The sequence below is a fragment of the Chiloscyllium plagiosum genome, unplaced genomic scaffold (assembly GCF_037043375.1).
Source record: "Chiloscyllium plagiosum isolate Xiang-an unplaced genomic scaffold, Cpla_swu_hap1 HiC_scaffold_4, whole genome shotgun sequence".
NCBI classification, from domain to species: domain Eukaryota; kingdom Metazoa; phylum Chordata; class Chondrichthyes; order Orectolobiformes; family Hemiscylliidae; genus Chiloscyllium; species Chiloscyllium plagiosum.
The window spans coordinates 66,176,909-66,198,318 of record NW_028270142.1 but is presented as its reverse complement, the minus strand read 5'-3'; positions in this window follow the sequence as shown (position 1 = coordinate 66,198,318).

Below are 21,410 nucleotides of genomic sequence, written 5' to 3'. Positions count from 1 at the left end.
GATTTCCAGAAGGAGTTGTATGTAGCACTTGGGCTAAAGGGAACGAAAGATATGGAGGAAAAGTGGAAACAGGTAATTGAGTTGGATGATCAGTTATGACCATAATGGATGGCAGAGCAGTCACAAAGGGCCAAACAGGCTATCCCTGCTCCTGTTTTCTATGTTTCTATGTCTATGAGCAATGATTCTCAGTAATAGGCCTCTCACCATTCACTAGTGAGAATTTCTTCTTGTTCTGGTTCTGTCTCCACACTCTCAGACCTATTGTACTTCTTCAATATTCTCTGCATTTGTTTTGGAAAATGTGACCTTTTGCTCTCAGTGTTGAGATGGGCCTCACTCAACTTGTCATGTGATTCTCCTAAATTACACTCCATAGCCCATATCGTTCAGAGCTTGGTAAAATTTCATCCATAGTTTCAGTCTGAGTAATGTTAATACTTGGACAAAACTGCAAAATGTAACATAAAGTACATTTTACTTCTTTATAAAAGTTTTACAATGCCAGCAGGGAGCAGAAAATGAGGCTGTGAGGTAGAGGCAGGAACAACAGATGCATTGTTTCTACAATATCTGGTACCTGCACAGTTCAGGAACTGATGGCATCCCTGATTCAGTGCATTGCCAGGAGGAATACCAGTTTTCAACAACCATTTTGTATTTGGAGGAAGAATAAGAACAATGTAAATATGCAGGATAAAGTTGGGGAACAAGAACTATGCCTTTGGGTTTGTGCACTTTGTTAATATTGTAAACTGAAATGAGATATCGGTTGCTATATGTAGCTCCTGACTTTGTAAACTGGTAGTTGACATGCACAAATGTCAAATCTGTATATCGAGTTTTGAGAGCAGAATGATATCTGCCACGAGGCTGTGTTTGTTGGTCTTATCCAGTTAACAGCAAGTAGAATTTACAATGTTCATCTGAAAAACTTATTTGTTGTTTAAAAAACAAGGCCAATCAAAACCACATCAATCAGTAAGCATAGAGCCATAGAGATGCACAGCATGGAAACACACCCTTCGATCCAACTCGTCCATGTCGACCAGATATTCCAACCCAATCTAGTCCCACCTGCCAGCACCCGGCCCATATCCCTCCAAACCCTTTCTATTCATATACCCATCCAAATGCCTTTTAAATGTTGCAATTGTACTAACCTCCACCACTTCCTTTTGCAACTCATTCCATACACGTACCACCCTCTGTGTGAAAAAGTTGCCCTTTAGGTCTGTTTTATATCTTTCCCCACTCACCCTAAACCTATGCCCTCTAGTTCTGGACTCCCTGGCCCCAGGGAAAAGACTTTGTCTATTTACCCTATCCATGCCCCTCATGATTTTATAAATGTCTATTCAGGTCACCCCTCAGCCTCCGACACTCCAGGGAAAACAGTCCCAGCCTGTTCAGCCTCTCCTTACAGCTCAAATCCTCCAACATTGGGAACATCCTTGAAAATCTTTTCTGAACCTTTTCAAGTTTCATAACATCTTTCCGATAGGAAGGAGACCAGAGTTCCAATATTCCAACAGTGGCCTAACCAATGTCCTGTACAGCTGCAACATGATGTCCCAACTCCTGTATTCAATACTCTGACCAATAAAAGAAAGCATACCAAATGCCTTCTTCACTATCCTATCTATCTGCGACTCCACTTTCAAGGAGCTATGAACCTGCAGTCCAAGGTCTTTTTGTTCAGCAACACTCCCTAGGACCATACCATAAAGTGTATAAGTCCTGCTAAGATCTGCTTTCCCAAAATGCAGCACCTCACATTTATTTAAATTAAACTCCATCTGCCACTTCTCAACTTATTGGATCATCTGATCAAAATCCTGATTCCTCCAGGTGCTCCGGTTTCCTTCCACATTCCAAAGATACGCAGGTCAGGAGAATTGGCCATGCTAAATTGCCCATAGTGTTAGGTGCATTAGTCAGAGGCAAATGGGTCTGGGTGGGTTAATCTTCGGAGGGTCGCTGTGGTCTTGTTGAGCCAAATGGCCTGTTTCCACACTGTAGGGAATCAAATCTAATCTGACAGAACCTTCTTCACTGTTCACTATACCTCCAATTTTGGTGTCATCTGCAAACTTTGTAACTATGCCTCTTGTACTCACATCCAAATCATTTATATATAATGAAGAAAAGTAGTGCACTCAGCACTGATCATTATGGCACTCTACTGATCACAGGCCTCCAGTCTGAAAAACAACCTTCCACCACCACCACCACCCTCTGTCTTCTACCTGTGAGCCAGTTCTGTATCCAAATGGCTAGTTCTCCCTGTATTCCATGCTAACCTTGCTAATCAGTCTCCCATTGGGAACCTTGTCGAACGCCTTACTGAAGTCCATATGGATCACATCTACCGCCTTGCCCTCAATTCTTTTTTTTACTTCTTCAAAAAACTTAATCATGTTTGTGAGACATGATTTCCCATGCATAAAGCCATGTTGACTATCCTAAATCAGTCCTTGTCTTTCCAAATACAAGTGCATCCTGCCCCTCAGGATTCTCTCCAACAACTTGCCCACCACCGACATCAGGCCCACTTGTCTATAGTTCTCTGGCTTGTCCTTACCACTTTTCTTAAACAGTGGCACCATGTTAGCCAACCTCCAGTCTTCCGGCACCTCACCTGTGACTATCAGTGATACAAATATCTCAGCAAGAGGCCCAGCAATCACTTCTCTAGCTTCCCACAGAGTTCTTGGATACACCTGATCAGGTCCTGGGGATTTAGCCACTTTTATGCGTTTGAAGACATCCAGCACTTCCTCCTCTATAATATGGATATTTTTCAAGATGTCACCATCTATTTCCCTACATTCTATATCTTCCATGCCTTTTTCCACAGTAAATACTGATGCAAAATACTTGTTTAATATCTCTCCCATCTCCTGCACCTTCACACAAATGCCACCTTGCTGATCTTTGAGGGACCCTATTGTCTTCCTCGTTACCCTTTTGCCCTTACTGTATTTGTAAAATCCCTTTGGATTCTACATAAATCTATTTGCCAAGTTTATCTAATGTCCCCTTTTTGCCCTCCTGATTTCTCTCTTAAGTATACTCCTACTGCCTTTATACTCTAAGGATTCACTCGATCTTTCCTAACTCTACCTGACATATACTTCCTTCTTTTTCTTAATGAAACCCTCAATTTCTTCAGTCATCCAGTATTCCCTATACTTACCAGCCTTTCCTTTCACCCTAACAGGAATATACTTTCTTTGGACTCTTGTTATCCCATTTCTGAATGCTTCCCAGTTTCCAGCCATCCCTTTACCTGCGAACATCTGCCCCCAATCAATTTTTGCCTAATACCATCAAAATTGACCTTTCTCCAATTTAGAACTTCAACTTTTAGATCTGGTCTATCCTTTTCCATCACTATTTTAAAACTAATGGACTTATGGTTGCTGACCCCAAAGTGCTCCCCCACTGACACCTCATTTCCCAAGAGTAGGTCAACTTTTGCACCTTTTCTAGTAGGTACATCCACATACTGAATCAGAAAATTTGTTTGTACACACTTAAAACTATGGCAGTCCCAATCTATGTTAGGAAAGTTAAAATCCTTTACAATAACCACCCTATTATTCTTACAGACAGTTGAGATCTCCTTACAAGTTTGTTTTTGGTCAGCATTTTTGCTTAAAATTATGTTCAAAAAGAAGGCAGTAGTGCATGAACTAACAATGTCTCAGAAAACAAAATTCAACACTATTATTTGTAGAAACTGAAAGAGTGATTGTCTGTGGTAGGGGTGTTTTGAAACAGGAAGACTCTTTTCAGTGAGAACTGGAGTTATGTGCAAATTGTGTTCTGAAGAAAGATTAGTTGAGGGTTTACAAGTGGTAAAAAAAAAGGAAATGCGTTTTAATTCAATAAGCTCTTGTTGTTTCTGGTGAAACTTATATAAATAGAAACATGGAACTTAAATTCAGCATTTAATTATAACATCAGCTGTAAATTGACAAGAGCACATTGAAATCTGACGATATCAGCTTGCAATTCTGGATGAAATAAGAATTCGAAATGACAATTGCTCCTTGGTTTATAAATAAATATATCCACACTGTCAGTGCAGTGAGTGAACAATACGCAGCAAATATGTTTATCCTCCAACCAGCTGAAGATCAGAACAGTGCTTTTGGATTCACACTAGAACTGAAATTGTATATTGGTTGCTGCATACAACTAGGCAAAAGTGAGGACTGCAAATGCTTGAGATTAGAGTCAAGAGTGTGGTGCTGGAAAAGCACAGCAAGTCAGGCAGCATCCAAGGAGCATGAAAAATCAATGTTTAGCCCATTTTGTCCAAAACATTGATTTTCCTGCTCCTCGGATGCTGCCTGATCTGCTGTGTTTTTCCAGCACCACACTGTCAACTGCTGAAACAACTCCTGACTTTATAAACTGATCGTCGAGGTGCACAAAAATGTTAAATATACATATCAACTTTTGAGAGCAGAACGATATCTGTATTTGTTGCTCTTATCCAATTAACTGCAGTAACAGATCCTGTCATGCAATTCTGTATGGATTACAACCTGGATCTACATAAAATGATGCTGATTTCAGATGGTGTATCTGTCAAGCTTGCTAGATGTTATGCTACGGCTACCTAGCCTACAGACTGTGAAATGTGCTTACCAGATTTACCCCTAATCAGGCCTGTTTTACAGGTAAAGGGACTCAACTCCAAATGCTGGATGCCAGCTAGCAAGCATACCATCGCAGATGGTAGAATTTAATTCCAGATTCTAATTGGATTTGAAAGTCTAATAATGACTGTGAGTCAATTGTTGGGGGAAAAATCCCCATCTGATTCACTAGTGTCCTTCAGGGAATGAAAACTGCCATTCCTATCTGATCTGGCCTCCATGTGAATCTTTAATCTTGATTCTTAACTTACCTCTGGGCAATACCCTCATCCCAGAAGTGAAGAAAAGGAACAGGAACAGAACAGAACAGAACAGAACAGAAAAAAGGACATTGCCTCACCCTGAATGTTGAAATTTATGGTCAGAAGGAATCAGGTTCCTGCAGTGTGGACACAGGCCCACCAAGTCCACACCAACCCTCTTAAGAGCATGCCACCTAGACTCAATCCTCCACCCATGGTAAATTTACCCTGGACACAATGGACAATCCACCTAACCGCACATCTTTGGACTGGGGGATGAAACCAGAGCACTCAGAGGAAACACACGCAGACAGGGAAGGCACAAAATCCACACACACAGACAGTCATCAGAGGGTGGAATTGAACCTTGGTCTGTGTCACTTTGAGGCAATAGTACTCACCACTGTTCCACCCCTAGTTTTGTTCTCAATAAGTTTAGTTCTAATTGCTTATTTTCCAACTCTCAACTTCTTTGGTTGTTTCACTCTTGTCACAGTCCTTTCAAGTGAAACAACTAATAATTATGGATCTCCGTCCATAGTTTTTGTTTTTGCGTCTGAAATGGATGATGTAGTCACAGGTGCTTTCTCTCTGCACAACATGTTAGAAGCTAATTACATTTCTCCGCAGTATGAACCAGAACGCCTTTTAATTAGGCTCATTATCTAAACTGACCATTTGTTACTACAGCATTTCCATCCTCCCTACTTGTAAATTATATTTCCCTGCAAAGTTAACTATTGTTACCACAATAATATGAAAATAAATCAACACAAGTATATCCTTTATAAACATCTTGGCTGCTTTACATCCTTTACATCCTTTACATCCTTTACATCCGTCCCCTTTGCACTGGCTAGACATGTAATTTCATTCACTCTTGACATGACCTGAGTGAATGGAGCAGCGAGTTTGTATTTGGGATGAAAAATCTGCAGGAAATTGTTGCAGAATAGCCCTACCATCAACACCACTTCAGGGATTCTCCTTCCAGAAGAAAAGACATGTGTGTTTTTTTAAAAATAAGATGCAACTAAAGAAGCTACATCTTGTAACTGAGTTCTCATTGAACAAATGTTTCTATATACCTGCTGTCCAATGTTACTGTGGGTTGCAAATAGGTGGGGAGGGGTTGATGCAAATGGCTGATTTGACTGTTTGCTGAAGAAAAGTACCAAAATGGCCCCTTCTCCACAGCCAAAGTGATTGGGTGATTACAAATATGATTGTGCTGCCTGTTTCAATGAGTCAAGAGTGTGGTGCTGGAAAAGCACAGCCGGTCAGGCAGCATCTGAGGAGCAGGAGAATTGATGTTTCAGGCATAAGTGCTTCATCAGGAATGGAGGGCTTATGCCCAAAACGTCAATTCTCCTGCTCCTCGGATGCTGCCTGATCGGCTGTGCTTTTCCAGCACCACACTCACATCTGATCTCCAGTATCTGCTGTCCTCACTTTCTCCTGTTTCAGTGATCCAACTTTGGAAAATGGGATAGAGTAAAAGAAAGTTCATGCGACAAGGGCTGGGATGTTTTCTTACTCCATCATAAGGCTGCTGTATTTGGTGTATATAAGAAAAGTAATCCCTCAATCATCACAACATCCATAGAATGACATAAGAATCATATATTCTTTTTATTTGTTCATGGAGAATGGGCATTTATTTCCCTTAAGAAGGTGGCCATTATTGAATCGCCGCAGTACACGTCCCTTAGATACATTCACAGTGCCATGATGGAGATTTTGCCCCAACGATACCAATAAAATGAAGATATATTTCCAAGTCAAGATGGTGCGCGACTTAGAGGGGAACTTGCAGGTGATGGCATTCCCATATATCTACTGCCCTTGTCCATCTAGATGGAAGTGGTCATGGATTTGGAAGGCGAACTTCGAGACACACAACAACGCAGAGGCTGATAGCCAAGTTCAGTATCCATGAGGTAGGCCCTAATCGGGATCTTAGGTTCATCTCACTACAGGTGACTCCACTACACTATACACTCTCACACAAGCACATATACACACACTCTTACACACGATCATTCTCACACAGACTCTCTCACAGACGTTCTCTCTCAGACACAAACTGTCTATCAAACACACACAGATGTTTTCCTCTCTCTCTCTCTCTCACACACACACACTCACTTTTTCTCATCCTCACATGCACACACACATGTATGGGGTGATTTTGCATCTGCATTTACATTATATTTTGTTCCAATAGCACACAATGTGTAGACTGTGCATCCATGGGACATTTTATACATTTCTACTTTGAAAATAGAACCAGTTTGACTCAAGTTTGGAATACAGACAGACTCTAACCTCAACCTTTAACACATTGTCTGAGCTGAGTTTATTTTTTTTAATATAAAACCTTAAGTTATCTTGGGAATGTAACTTGAAAGAAGTTCTGGGATCTACATCTTAATGAATTGAAACCTGCAACCCATTCTAAGAAATTATGAATTAACAGCAATCTAGGTTTGTTCAATACACTGTGTTAGTTATATGACACTTTGATCTTTTACTATAAATTCTGTGTCCTATGATCCTGCTCCACTAGCTACCTGATGAAGGAGCAGCACTCCAAAAGCTTCTACTCCCAAATGAACCTGTTGGACTATAACCTGGTGTTGTGTGATTTTTAACTTGGTCTACTCCTATCCAACACTGGCATTTCTACATCACGAATTTGGAAGGTATTGTCTTTGGACCCTTGAATTTCCGCAGTCCTTCTTGTAGATGATACACACTGCTTTTACTGAGCATTTGTGGTAGACAGGGTGAATGTTCGTGGGTGTGGTGCAAATCAAGTGGAGTATTTTGTCTTGGATGATATCAATCGTACTGAGTGTTTTGGAGTTGCATTTAGGTAAGCAATGGAGAGTAATCCATTACACTCTCCCGACTTCTGCCTTGTAAATGATGGGCAGGCTTTGGGTAGTCAGGAGGTGAGTATTCACTGCAGGAATCTGAACCTCTGACCTGCTCTTGCAGCCACAATAGGGCATTTTTAGGTTGTGATACTGTATGTTCCCATACTGTAGGGAACATACAGTATCACAACATTATCCTGCAGATTCTGAAAGTCTAAAAAAAACTGAAAATGCTGGAAATACTCAACAATGCTGGTAGCATCCGAGGAGAGAGACAAATACAGTTTTTAAGTGTCTGACCTTTCAGAAAGTCATTAAGGTAAAATATTACCTTTTTCATTCTTCACGCTGCGATCTGATTTGCTGACATTTCCAGTATTTTCCCAATTTTCTATTGCAGTAGTCTTCTGCGATCCCTATAGAGAGTTGAAATATTTCACAGTAGCTTCCAAAATTAACAAATTAATAAAATGAATGATGAAGAAATAAAAGTTCAAAAAAAAGTAGTAAATGAGAAAATTCAGCAGGTTAAAGAAAAATAATTCCCCAGGCAACCTCACTTATGCAAGCTGCTCTGAACTTGCTGCCTCTGGTTTCTGGGTCAAATTGTTACTTTTCAGTAGGTAGTTGTATCATGTGCCTTTAAGGTCCTCTTGTATAACTGTATTTGCTGCAGCCTATTTTCATATCATCATGTTTCTTTTCGAATGTAATTGACCCGTCTTTTAGTTCTGATGACTGTTTTAAATGTCTCGGCTGAGATTCATGACTGCTGAGCCTCCAGCTCTGTCAAGCCTGCCCTTTATTTCTTTTATATTTTGAAGTAAAGCTTTGCATTTTCCTTTATGCTCATTAGTTCATTGATTGATACATGTTTTAATGGTAGTAAGTTCTTGCTTCATTGGTCTTGGTCTGGGGCTTTGCAGAGAAGTGGATAAAGTGCTACAATCTCTCTGTTGGTTAAAGAAGTGGGTGTTCTGATCCAGCTAAGAAAAGCTCTTATTAGACTGAACTGGAAATACTGGAAGTTACTTTCCCCTTCCTGGAGGTGATGACAACGGAAAATAAAACCACAAACTGACCCTGTAGACAGAATCACCCCCTTTTCACCACATCAGCAATGAAGTCCTGTTGGAAAATCTGATTTGGCATTTTCTTTGGGACCAGGGATATGTCATGCCTGCACTTGTAACAAGCCTGAACAGGTTCACAGAGAGAATTGTTTGGGAAATGATAGTTATGCAACTTTTCACGTACAAAACAGTTTATGATGGAGCTGCATATAATATTAGTTAGGCTACTGCTGGAATATTTGAACACATTTACTTGCAGTTCTGGTCACCACACTTTAGGAAGGAAGCAGAAGAATTGACAGGATGTTGCCTGGGAGCTGGAGATTCAACTGCAAAGCAAAACTAGATGAACAAGCAGAAATTGCTGAAGAAACTCAGCAAATCTGGCAGAATCTGTGACGGGAAAGGAGAGTTAACATTTTGAGTCCAGTGACCCTTCTTCAGAACTCCCCGTGTTAGAAGTGTTAAAAAAAAACAAAGATCACTGGAAAAGCTCAGCAGATCTCTTCATATCTATTCTAGAAATGTTAAATCTGTTTTCTCTGGCAATTTCTGTATTTGTTGGTTTCAGATTTACAGCAGCCATGGTTCTTTGTTTTATTCTAGATAGGCTGGGGTTGTTTTCTTTAGAGCAGACAAGGAAGAGGGATGATCTGTTTAAGGTATGTAAAGTTCTGGGGGGGGGGGGCATGGACAGACTAGGTAGGGAGAAACTTTCCTCTTACTACAGGGGGCAATAATCAGTAGAGACAGATTTAAGGTAAAGGAACAGCAAGTTCATATGGACTTTGATAAATATTTTTCACCCAGAGGGTGTTGGGTATTTGGAAGTCACAATGTGAAAAGTGTAATAGAGACAGGAATCCTCAAGATATTTAAGAACTATTTAGAATAAACACTTGAAGTGCCATAGCATACAAGTCTACAGGCCAAGTGCTGGCAAATGGGATAAGAATACCTGGAATAAAACAAAGAACTGCAGATGCTGAAGATTTGAAATAAAAACAGAAATTGCTCACAAAACTCAGCAGGTCTGACAGCATCTGTGGGAAGAAAATTGAGTTAACTGTTTGAGCCCAGTGATTCTTCATTAGAACTGATAGTAGCTAAGTAAAATGATATTTAATTTGAAGTCGAGGTTAGGGGAAGGGAGGTGCTGGTGGGAAACGTGAGTGAATAGGTGGAGATAGATTCCAGAGAGAGAAAGTTATGAAAGGTTTGGTTAAATAAGGAGATATGGACAACAGCCCAGGCCAGAAGAGAAGCTGAAAAAGTGATAATGAGAACTAAAAGCAAGAGAAAATGAATTGGCTGTGCTAAAAGCAACTAATATCATGACAGGACTGATTATGGGGGGTGTAAAAAAAAATCATAGCAGGACTGAGACCTCAAGGCTGCAGGGTCCCCAAGTGGAAAAGAGATGCTGTTCTTTGCGCTTGCACTGACACTTGCTGGAACACTGCAACAAGCTTCTGACAGAAACATTGGCCAGGAAATGGCGGCGTGTTGAAGAGGCAAACGACTGGAAGCTCAGGCTCATTGTTACATGCAGAACATAGGTATTTTGCTAAGGGGTCACCTAATCTCCATTTCATCTTCCCAATGTAGAAGAGATCATATTGTGGATAGCAATACTGTAGAGTAGATTGACATAAGAACAGGTAAATTGCTGCTTCACTTGGAAGGTATGAAATGGGAGGAGTTAAACAGGCAGGTGTGTACCCAACACATAGGGGTGGGGAATATGTATCTGCTTATGGCATGCTATTGGAGATGATGGAAATGGTAGTTTATGATCTTTTGGATGTAGAAGCTGGTGGGCTGGTGAGAACTGGGGGAGTTCCTGTTGGTGTTGTGACAGTGAAGAGAAGGGGTGAGGGCAGAAGAGTGGGAGATGGTTTGGATATAGTTGAGTGCCCCATCAACTATGGTGGCAGAGAAACCTTGGTTGAGGATAAAGGTGGACATTCTGTTGTCATTGATTTTTAACAACTATCTATCAGCATCTCCTTTTTTCAATTTTGTCATAAGGTCCTTCTAACTCCCTGTGGATGGAGGACCTCACTGTTCTTGGTGATTTCATACCTTAAGGTCTCCAGCACTGCAATAGTGAATCTTGGAGTCTGCAGTCTATTACATTCCACTAACTTTAGGACTCAGCCAAAATGCAACTGCGTCATAGGTAGGCAGCAGAGTTGAGAAGGCACTTAGCACACCTGCCTCTACTGCTCAGACATTTGAGTACAGGATTTGTGATTTCATGTTGAGGTTATACGGGATATTGATGAGACCCCTTCTGGAATACTGTACGCAGATCTGGTCATCCTGTTATAGGAAAGATATTAATTAAATTGGAGAGGGTTCAGAAAAGGTTTACAAGGACGTTACTGGGAATGGAAGAATTGAATTATAGAAATAGGCTGGATGAAACACTTTGGAAAGTCTGAGTTGTGATAACATACTATAAGTACTTTATAAAATTTATAAAAGGAAGATTTTCTTCTCAAATGCTTTTTTCTTCATCTACTGTACCAGATGGTTTCACTTTCCATATTAGAACATTGCTAATAATCTGAAAATGAAACCATTTGCTGCAATTATGTTCTCAGTTTCTAATTATTTTGTAAGGTCCATGAAAGATATCTCCATTATAAGGTACTTGCAAATGTGCACTTAACACAGATTCTTTACAAAATTCTTGTACTGTAAATAATACCATAAATAAAACATAGCTATTTCTATGTATTTGGCATTTACAGCATGAAAACTGAAGGAGAAAAGGCCAAGTTTTATAATTACTTGCATTTGCATATAAAAATTAAGTCCAATTAGCAAAATTTATGAACATGTTTTTTCTCATAATTTACAAGTATAACCTTGATGTCAATGACATAGAAATGACAAACTGTGGTGTGTTCCGAGATAGAATACCTTGCAGTTCCATGAAGAAAAAAAACTAATTTATTATAATTTCACAATTGATTTTATGGCCAAATATTTCAGAACATTTCAGAAGAGTGGTGTAAATTTTATTGTGCAAAATGCATCTTTCCTTTTCCTGCAGTTTGACCAGATACATGCCCTGTCATTAATATAGGCTGACTTTCTGCTCAAAACCAAGTTATAGAATAACCTAGACTATTTTTTTTTCCATTTCAGAAGCAGATAAACTTCTCTCTGGAACCTATTTACTTCAGACGTAAATTTAGTTTTCCTCACCCCTGCTCACTCAAGTTTACCTCAATGGCCTTTCTCTTCATTACCAAAACCTTCATCTTTCTCCTTTGTCACCTCCAGACTACATCCTAATTCCACTATCAGGCATTTGCGGCGATAATTGGACAGCAGAAGTGGTGAAATGCCAGGTTGTTTCAGACCTCTGCCAGACTCTTCAGGTCATGAACAACATGCATTCTAATTCCCCTTTTTAACCACTACGTATGTTGAATTTTAATCATCACAGTACAAAGTTAATATCTAGAATTGCTAATCATTCACACAAAAGGTGAGAGTAAGTTCAAAGGTAAAAACTTACAGGTAGTCCCTGAGCTGCGAATGGATTCTTTGCTTAATCCATTTGCAAGTCAATTTATTCACAAGTCAGAATACAATGCAATTCAATATAAAATAGTGGTTTGAAAGGACAGGAAATTTTACCTCAGATTTTTAAAATTATATATGGGACTGCATTCATAAAACAGTGTTCAAAAGTTGAAGATTGCAAAATTTGAATCCCCCTGTATTTAGTTGCTGTTGCAATTGAAATTTTATGATGGCTTTTTCTTTTTCTCAATAAGTTTGTCAGATACTTTTGTCCTGCTTGTCAAAAATTACTTTCCATCTCAATCTCATTTTTCCAGGTACAATGTATTTTTCTTTGGGGATTAATTTTTTTTTCAGCTTGAATTGAATAGACCTTACACAAACTAGAAGCTGGTGTTAACCTGAATTCTGTGGGTACCTGTGGAAATAGTAGGTAATGTTAAGAAAAACACGAAGACTACTTTAGGGAGACAGGCTGATTGATACACTGAATAGGGAGGTAAAATTAATAGAAAGCAGAGACAGCAACATCTAGAATAAGACTTGTTGGCCGGGTGAAGGATGCCTTAATGAGACTAACCTATGACCTTGAGTTGGCACATTCAACTCTATGTTTGGAATTCATAGTTAAAAATCACACAACACCAGGTTATAGTCCAACAGGTTTAATTGGAAGCACACTAGCTTTTGGAGCAAAGATCCTTCATCAGGTCGTAGTGGAGGGCTCAATCCTAACACACAGAATTTATAGCAAAAATTTACAGAAATTTACTGAAATTATACATTTAAAAATTGATTGTCTGTTAAACCTTTCATCTATTAGAATACAGTGATAGTTTCACTTCTTTCATGTGTAAATCACAAAACCTTTTTTATTAAAAAGTTGCATTCTCGGGTTAGCTGTTAACAATGGTGATAGCTAGACAATATATTGAAGGTGTTAGCCCCCTGTGTTCTCTGTCTATGGCATGATGTTTAGATTGATTCTAATCTAAAAAGTGAGATAATGGAGTTTTACATAAATTCATGCAGTTTTTGAGCTCAGAGTTCTACATGAATGCATGCAGTTTTTGAGCAAAGTACAATGTAATCCTGGAATTCATGTCATGTGATGCTTATTGTATGAAGATACTCAACTTTCCGTAGGAGTTAGAGTTTCACTTTGGTGTTTTAACTGAAAAAAGGTTGTCCCTGCCTAATTCAAATAAAATTATCAGAAAACTTGTACTCAGACTCCAGTGGTTGATTGCTACAAATTAAGATAACAGATGAAAGTGGGAGATCCACATTTGCTGGACACTAGGATATTGACGGAACAACTTCATAAAGCAGCTGTTTGCAAACCCAAGCTACATTTAATTTGCAATCATTTAATCGTATATTTACTAGCTATATAGAGTGAAGGTGCTTAGGGTATAGACAATTTAAAATATGCCTTTAGTGCTTTCAAATTTGGCATCTCAATGATATTGAATTTGGTAGCAATGACGTTAGAAATGGCCTATGCGGACTAATGGTGAACCATTATTTGTGCAACTTCCAACAGTGCTGTGGGAGCCACACAACATCCCTTTCTCATTAATGGTTTGTACTGAATGCAGAGAGAAGAGGAACAGTTGATGTGAGGCTGGGATAGGAAGATTTGGAGTGCTGCAGGCACATTCTCACATCTTTTTTGATGACATCAGGCAGTCATTCATCCGGCATGCCACCTTTACCAAGTTGGTGTCAGATGTTGAGGCTGAACCTGAATGAATGATGGAGACAATACCCTCATTATTGTAGTGCAGCGTGAATCATTACAAAATGGCCAGGTTAATTTAATAATGTATTATATTTAGTACATCCTATAACTGAACTGAAATGTTATAAATTGCCAAGAAAGAGAGATAATTTGGTTATATTCTAGAAGCAGTTAATAACCATTCTAACAGATTACTTGAATGCACAAAATTTACCAGAAAAGTTCTACTTCCAGGAAAGTAGAGAGACAATTTCATTGATTATGTCTCTATATAAGTAGAGATGGATTAATGTGGAGCATTTCAATAAGAATTTGTAAGAGACAGAATTGTTGTTATAATTTCTGATGACAGACAGACAGACACTGAAACCATGATTTAAACTTTATTGCATGTGGCAACCAAAATAAAACGCCTGAAGTGAGCAAGTTAAACCTCACAACTCATCTTGAGTATTACCTGATTAATGGTGGAACTTAATTACATTTCTAACCAACAGTGTCTGTCTCTGGAATTATCCAAGATTCAATCCTTGTGTAGTGTTGTTCTTCAAAGTTCTGCTCAAGGAGAGTTCTGGTGTTAGGTTCTTATATAATTTTCTCTCTTTCAAGGTTGTCATATGACATTATTAAAATCCTTTATATTCTTTCATTCTTAACATTGATTACACTCCTGGTATCCTTGAGTCTGTGGCTTGCCTTCTTATCAGAAGTGGCTCCCATGTTCCTTGTTACTTTTGGCCTTAATAGTGCTGTTTGAAGGCAGAGCTTTCCTGTGATTAACTCTTTCAATTCTTTAGCACATTCTTCCTGCAGTCAGTCTCAATTGCCCATTAGTCACGAGACAGCAGGTTATCATGCAGTGTTGTCTCCTCTCTCTCAGGAAACACGATGTTGATTTGACTCCTTCTCAGGGATAGTTAATTAGCATGAGGTTTTTAAGTCCTTTAGAATAGCTTCTCCTTGACACTTTCATCTCCGAAAACAATTTATTCCAGAAAGTGTTATTGCTGATCCTTTCAATCCATAAAATTATTAAAGTTCCGAAGTTTACTCTGTCACAGGAGAAAGCTATCCAAATTGTCTAAAGAAGCAGAGGTCAAGCAAATCACAAATAAATTGCAAACAAGAAGCTTACCGCAGAACAGTAACAGGACTTATAAAGTAGGTAAGACCAAATACTTTAAGCAAACACATGACAAGCTAACACAAAATGCAGGCAAATATCAAATATGAAGTCTGTACTGTGGAATGAAAAAAAGCTTCACAAACAAAGGCAGTGTCCAGCTATGACAAAAGTGTATGGGTAACTTCCAAAGGAAGTACTAGTTGGTGCACACAGAGCTATACAATAGATCCATTAGAAGAGATGTCTGATTTAGAGATAAACCTCCTCTGAAGGAAGTATCCTTAAAGGTAAGTATTGATGTCCAGGCCTCATCAGCACTTACAACAGTAGTAACTGAAATAAAAATTATAGCCATTAAATGCAATTTTTATTTTGCTTTGTGGTTCTCCTGAACTCAGTTTCAGAGCTGCCTCCATGAAGAGAAAAGTACATTTCAAGAAGAAAGGTGCATTCACAAACACAATATGTTTGGGCATTTACAAGAATAAATCAGCTAACAAACTGTTTGATTCACACATGATGTTATTGCTGGGATCATGACAATGTTATTGAAAAGGATGACTTCATTGTGTGTTTAAACATAAATACTAAACTCTGAAATGTAGGAAATGTAGACCATACAAAATAACTTAATTGACTTCTCGTCAAACACAAACCATTTTGATTGAAAGCTATTAGTCCAGATTTAGGGATGAAAACTACAACAGAATTTACAAGGGAATCAAGTTCTGTTTTGAATTAATTTTATGACTTTTACATTTTTCTTTTTTCAAAGCCATTGCATTCAAAGCTGTTGCTTTCATTTTCAAGTGAAAGTCTGTTATTTTGCAGAAAATTTAACACTGAGTAATGTAATGATTCCAATTGCTGTTAGTACCAGATAGATCTGATCCCAAAATGAAATATGGCTTGATAAATTACTTTTTTAAAAAAATGTAAAATGATAGTCTTGCATTGAACCATAAGCATGCATGCATGGAGATTTATTTAACAATAAAAAACAGAAGTTTATTGTATGAAATAAATAAAATTAAAATTAAATGAAGCAAACCAAGCTATACCAGTGTTGGACTGGGGTGGATTAAGATAAGAATCACACAACACCAGGTTGTAGTCCAACAGGTTTATTTGAAATCACTAGCTTTTGGAGCACTGCTTCCTTTTCAGGTGGTGATGAAGGAGCAGCGCTCCAAAAGCTAGTGATTCCAAATAAACATGTTGGACTATAACCTGGTGTTGAGAGATTCTTAAAGATTTCAAAACACACAACAAAACAAACATTTGTTCCCCAACACCATCACACCGCAATTAATAAAAATCCATATATTTTCTTTCCTTCTCAAATATGCAGGTCAGATTTAATCTCTTTTTGTTCTGGTTTTCTCAGTTCCTGTCTTGTGAACTGTAAAACCTTTTCATCGAATTCTCACACAACTGAGATATTTTACATTTTCAGTGCTGAATAACTATTGCGGATTCTTAAGCACTTGTTCTTAATCTAGAAGTTCCACAAACGACACTATTTTACTGAGGTAACTTATTTCCTTAACTGCTCTAAACATTTTTTTCCCCTCTGGAAGAAACAGTACTTGAATCTGACTTCAGGCTAATCACCTTTCAATTGCCAATAATGTTTTCAATCTCTGGGTTTCTATGAGCTAACATCAGACCTGGATTAGTCCAAGCTCAAAAGCAAGTGGTCTTTCAATGATTTTTTCCTCTCCTGTCATAAATCCTGCAAAATAACAAACTTCCATTAACATTCCAGAATGCATATACAGAGGAACCTTGATTATCCGAGTGACACGGGGGGTTGGGGGTGGGGGTATTTTCTTTGGATAATTGAATGTTTGGATAATCGAATGCTGCATAACAGTTTAGCCAAGCATTGGGACCTTGTGATCTTGCTGGATAATCTGAAATTCGGATAATCAAATGTCAGGTGATCAAGGTTCCTCTGTACTGCTTTAAAAATATTGTTCCAGAAATATTGACCTAGTTAATAAATGATAATCCTTCACAAAAAAAAGACCAGAACTCACATACCATTAGATTAAAATCCAAACTCTTAATAAAAATTGCTTTGATATATATCCATATCAGATTATGTTCATCACACCTTCCCCATCTCCCACCCCCAAGAAGAATGAAGTAGTATATTTAAGATGCAGTTTCACCTCACAACAATTTCTTTTAACACTGTCATATGATCAACAAGGTAACGTCACCATAATCTCACCAGACCATAGGGCTGCTCTCTCATTAGACAGAAACAACAGTTAGTGGCTTAATCTGAGGGTTACCAAAACTCAGATAAGGAGTTTGAGAAAGACAATCTTTTATGCAACTTCAGCTAGTGCAGGAATTGAACCCATGCTGTTAGTGTCGCTCTGCATCACAAACCACTGAGCCAATCTAAACCCTTCATTTGAAGAATACTAAATTGACAACAAATATAAAATGAAGTTCATAATACCTAAATTTATATGAGACCATTTTCATTGCACCACTTAGTTTTGTTCATGTGCATTCTTGATAAAGCATCTGCTATACTATTTTCTTTTTCAGGCACATGAATGATTAAGTTATTTGGCTAGAAGTTTAAGCCCCACTGAATCAACTGCCAGTTCTTATCTCCAAAAGAAAACCAAAAGCTTGTGGTACATACAGATAGCAAGTTATTTCATATTGATATTAATATATATTTAAAGCTAACACAAGATTCCATGTCTCTTTCTCAACCTTTTAACATTTCTGTTGATGTACAGTCAGTTTCTTTTAAAAATAACTGACATTCAAACCCTATTTCATCACCTTCTGGTAAAATGGCACAGACGATGGCACTGCTGGAATCAACAGTCAGTTCAGCTGTTATAACCTGGCACTACCAAAACTGTTGTCAGCAAATCTTGGAAGTTGTCAAAGGCATTGTGACATTCTTGCATCTGTTCAAATTTTGTGTTGTTTCAACAATTTATTAGCAGCCATGACTGTGATGACGTTTGGATTAAACTTCAGATAAAACCAACTCTTGTCTTCATATTGCAGCTTTTCATGTCTTGTCTTAGGCCAGGGAAAATCCAAAATAACCATTACTTTCTCTTGTATATGTGTTACTTTGCCTTGTTCTACAGTATGCTTCAAACAATTCACTTTTGCTTTGACAAATTCACACTTAGCCAGATTTAAAACCAAATTGGGCCTTTGGAACTGATGTTACAAAATTCTTTTGGCAAGTCAATTTTGGTGATAAGTCATGAATGTCCAATTTGTTAAATAAACTGTGCTATCATGGGAGAGAATATGAATTCACTTTTGTTACCATGTTGTCTTTATGATAATCAGTATAGAATCTTTGTGACTCATTTGATTTCAGCATTATCATGATAGGTTAACTCCAGCAACTATGACTCATTTCAATAATGTCTATCAATTTAAATTCTTACTCATTTGAGCTTTTTTTTAAAAAATGGATTGAGTCTTTTCAGATATTGTCTTAAGTAGCATATCCCCTTGACATTAACTTCACGAATAGTCAAGGATAATTTTTCTGGCCTATTCACTGAAATTAACTCATGATTGTTTAAAGCTTTTGTAAGTTGCTTTGATAGCTTTCTGGAAGGTGAAATACTCTGCTATTCAACCCTTAAAGCAATATTATTTAGATTGATTCCTGGAGAATCAACATTCAGAATTTCGATTTCTGAGTCACACTACTATTATTCTGATATTTTTGTTTCACTCCCCATATCTCCTGACTATGCTCCCCATTGTAATATTTCTTCAATGTTAACATGACACATTTGTTGATTCTTTCTCTTAACAGGAGTATTTATTACATAACTTAGAACACCAAGTTTATTTTTGATTTGATAAAGCACAGTCAACCTTGCTGCCAAATGTTTTCCCAGAGACAAGTGATAATACTAATACATTGTCTCCAATAAAAGCATTGAGTCCCTCTTCAATTGCTCTTGGCCAACTTACATACTTCACTTAGTTTCATGCTGAAATTCAAAATATAGACTGGAAGTTAGTCTCTGAGTTTTGATTTCTCAGTTTCTCTTCAATCAATTTAAGTGGTCTCCTCACCTAATGCCCATTTATTAGTTCAGAAGGCTAAATCCTGTATACTCATTGGGAGCATCTCTAATGGCAAATTGTAACAAGGGAATTCCTTTAATCTTATCATTAAGACATTCATGACAATAAGTTCTAATCAACCTTCCAATGTACCTCAAGATTGTGGGTGATAAAAAGATATAAACTGTTTTATCCCCGAACTAGACATTATTTCTTTGAATATCCATGACGTAAAATTTGAATGTTGATCTGATTATATCTCTTGATAATCTGTGCATAGGTAAGGTCACCATTGTCTGGCTCTTTCACTAGAGAAAGACTAGTAGTGGTTTCACCTGAAAGTCACTTTGCCTCAGTTAAGGGGATCAGTTGAGAAGTCATTTATGATAACCTCAACCTATAGCAGAAATTAAACCCAAACTGATGACATTACTCTACATCACATACCAGCCACCTGCTCACCATCTTCCCCACTGAACTGTCATTTTATGCAAAATGTTGAGCAAACATTTCCATTACAATTTTCACAGTAATTTCTGCTGCCACCCTCAAAATGTGAAGCGTTCATGCTCAGTACCTCTGCCAGTAACTGCAGTGATGTTAATTTCTTCAATTCACTTATATTTATTGTGTTCATTTATTCACTGCTATGTTTCACAAAGCACTCATGAACAAAATATTATACATACACAATTATAACATTTTGGGTGTGTCAGGGGACAAAGCTTTCTTCCAAAAGATATTGCTTTAGAAAAACACCAATAACTGTAAAAAAAAAAAACTGATTCCCATTCCTGGGGCCTAGCAGTGGTCCTATACAATCAATTAAGACCCTGATAAACAGTACTGCGAAAGTTGGTTTTAGAATTAAAGATATGGGTTTGACATTTGGCATTTCTCCCTATTTGATTAGATAACTCAATACCCTGTTTTTGCTTTAAGTTCATAAGATACAGGAGAAGAATTAGGCCATTCGGCCCATTGAGTGCACTCTGCCATTCAATCATGATTGACATGCTTCTCACTCCCATTTTCCTGCCTTCTCTCCTTATCTCTTCAACCCATCCCTAATTAAAAATAAGTCTAACTCCTCCTTAAAGTTATTCACTCTCCCAGGATCCATCACACTTTGGGGTAGTGAATACCTTTTGATGTCTTTAGCCCCAAGAACCGTATCCAACGCATTTTTGACAGCATTCAATGTTTAGGCATCAACTTTTTCTGTGGCAGAGTTCTATAGGCTAACCACTCAGTAGGTGAAGAAACTTCTCATCTCAACCCTAAATGGCCTACCCAGTATTCTTAGACTCTGACCTCTAGTTTTGGACTCTGTTATCGAGAACATCCTTCCTGTGTTTCCCTGTTTAATCCAGTTAGAATGTCATTGGCTTCTATGAGATACCTCCAAAAGAAAAAAATTCAGAAAATGTTCATCTAATATACGTGGTATTCTCTGCAGATAACAAAACTTTCACTTGAAATTTCTGTAATTGTTATGTGACACTTCATTACCCTTTGCAACATAAAGTGAACCAAATAATTTGATTGAAAGTACAATGTTTGGAACAAATTCAATTGCAAGCTTTCATAATGCACAATTAAAAATTTGATTCTCATGTAATATACTTTTAAGACTAAAGCTTACTATTGAGAGTAGACTATGTGTGAATAATCTCATTTTACATCATTGATATGGTATTTTAACAGTTGCTAAATTTAATACAGTCAGTGATTAGATTAAAAAAATCAGACACCACAATACTACCTGAAGGTTATAGAGATTCATACAATATTGTAATGTCTGTGTTCCTTCAAACAACTGTAAAAGAGAAAGAAACAACTAAAAACATAAATGCCTGTACAAGACAAATTGTGCCAGTGAGGATATTGCTTGGTTTTTCAGCTGGGTGGCACGGTGGCTCAGTGGTTAGCACTGCTGCCTCACAGTGCCAGGGACCTGTGTTCAATTTCCACCTCAGGCAACTGACTGTGTGGAGTTTGAGTTTGCACATTTTCCCTGTGTCTGTGTGGGCTGGGTGCTCCA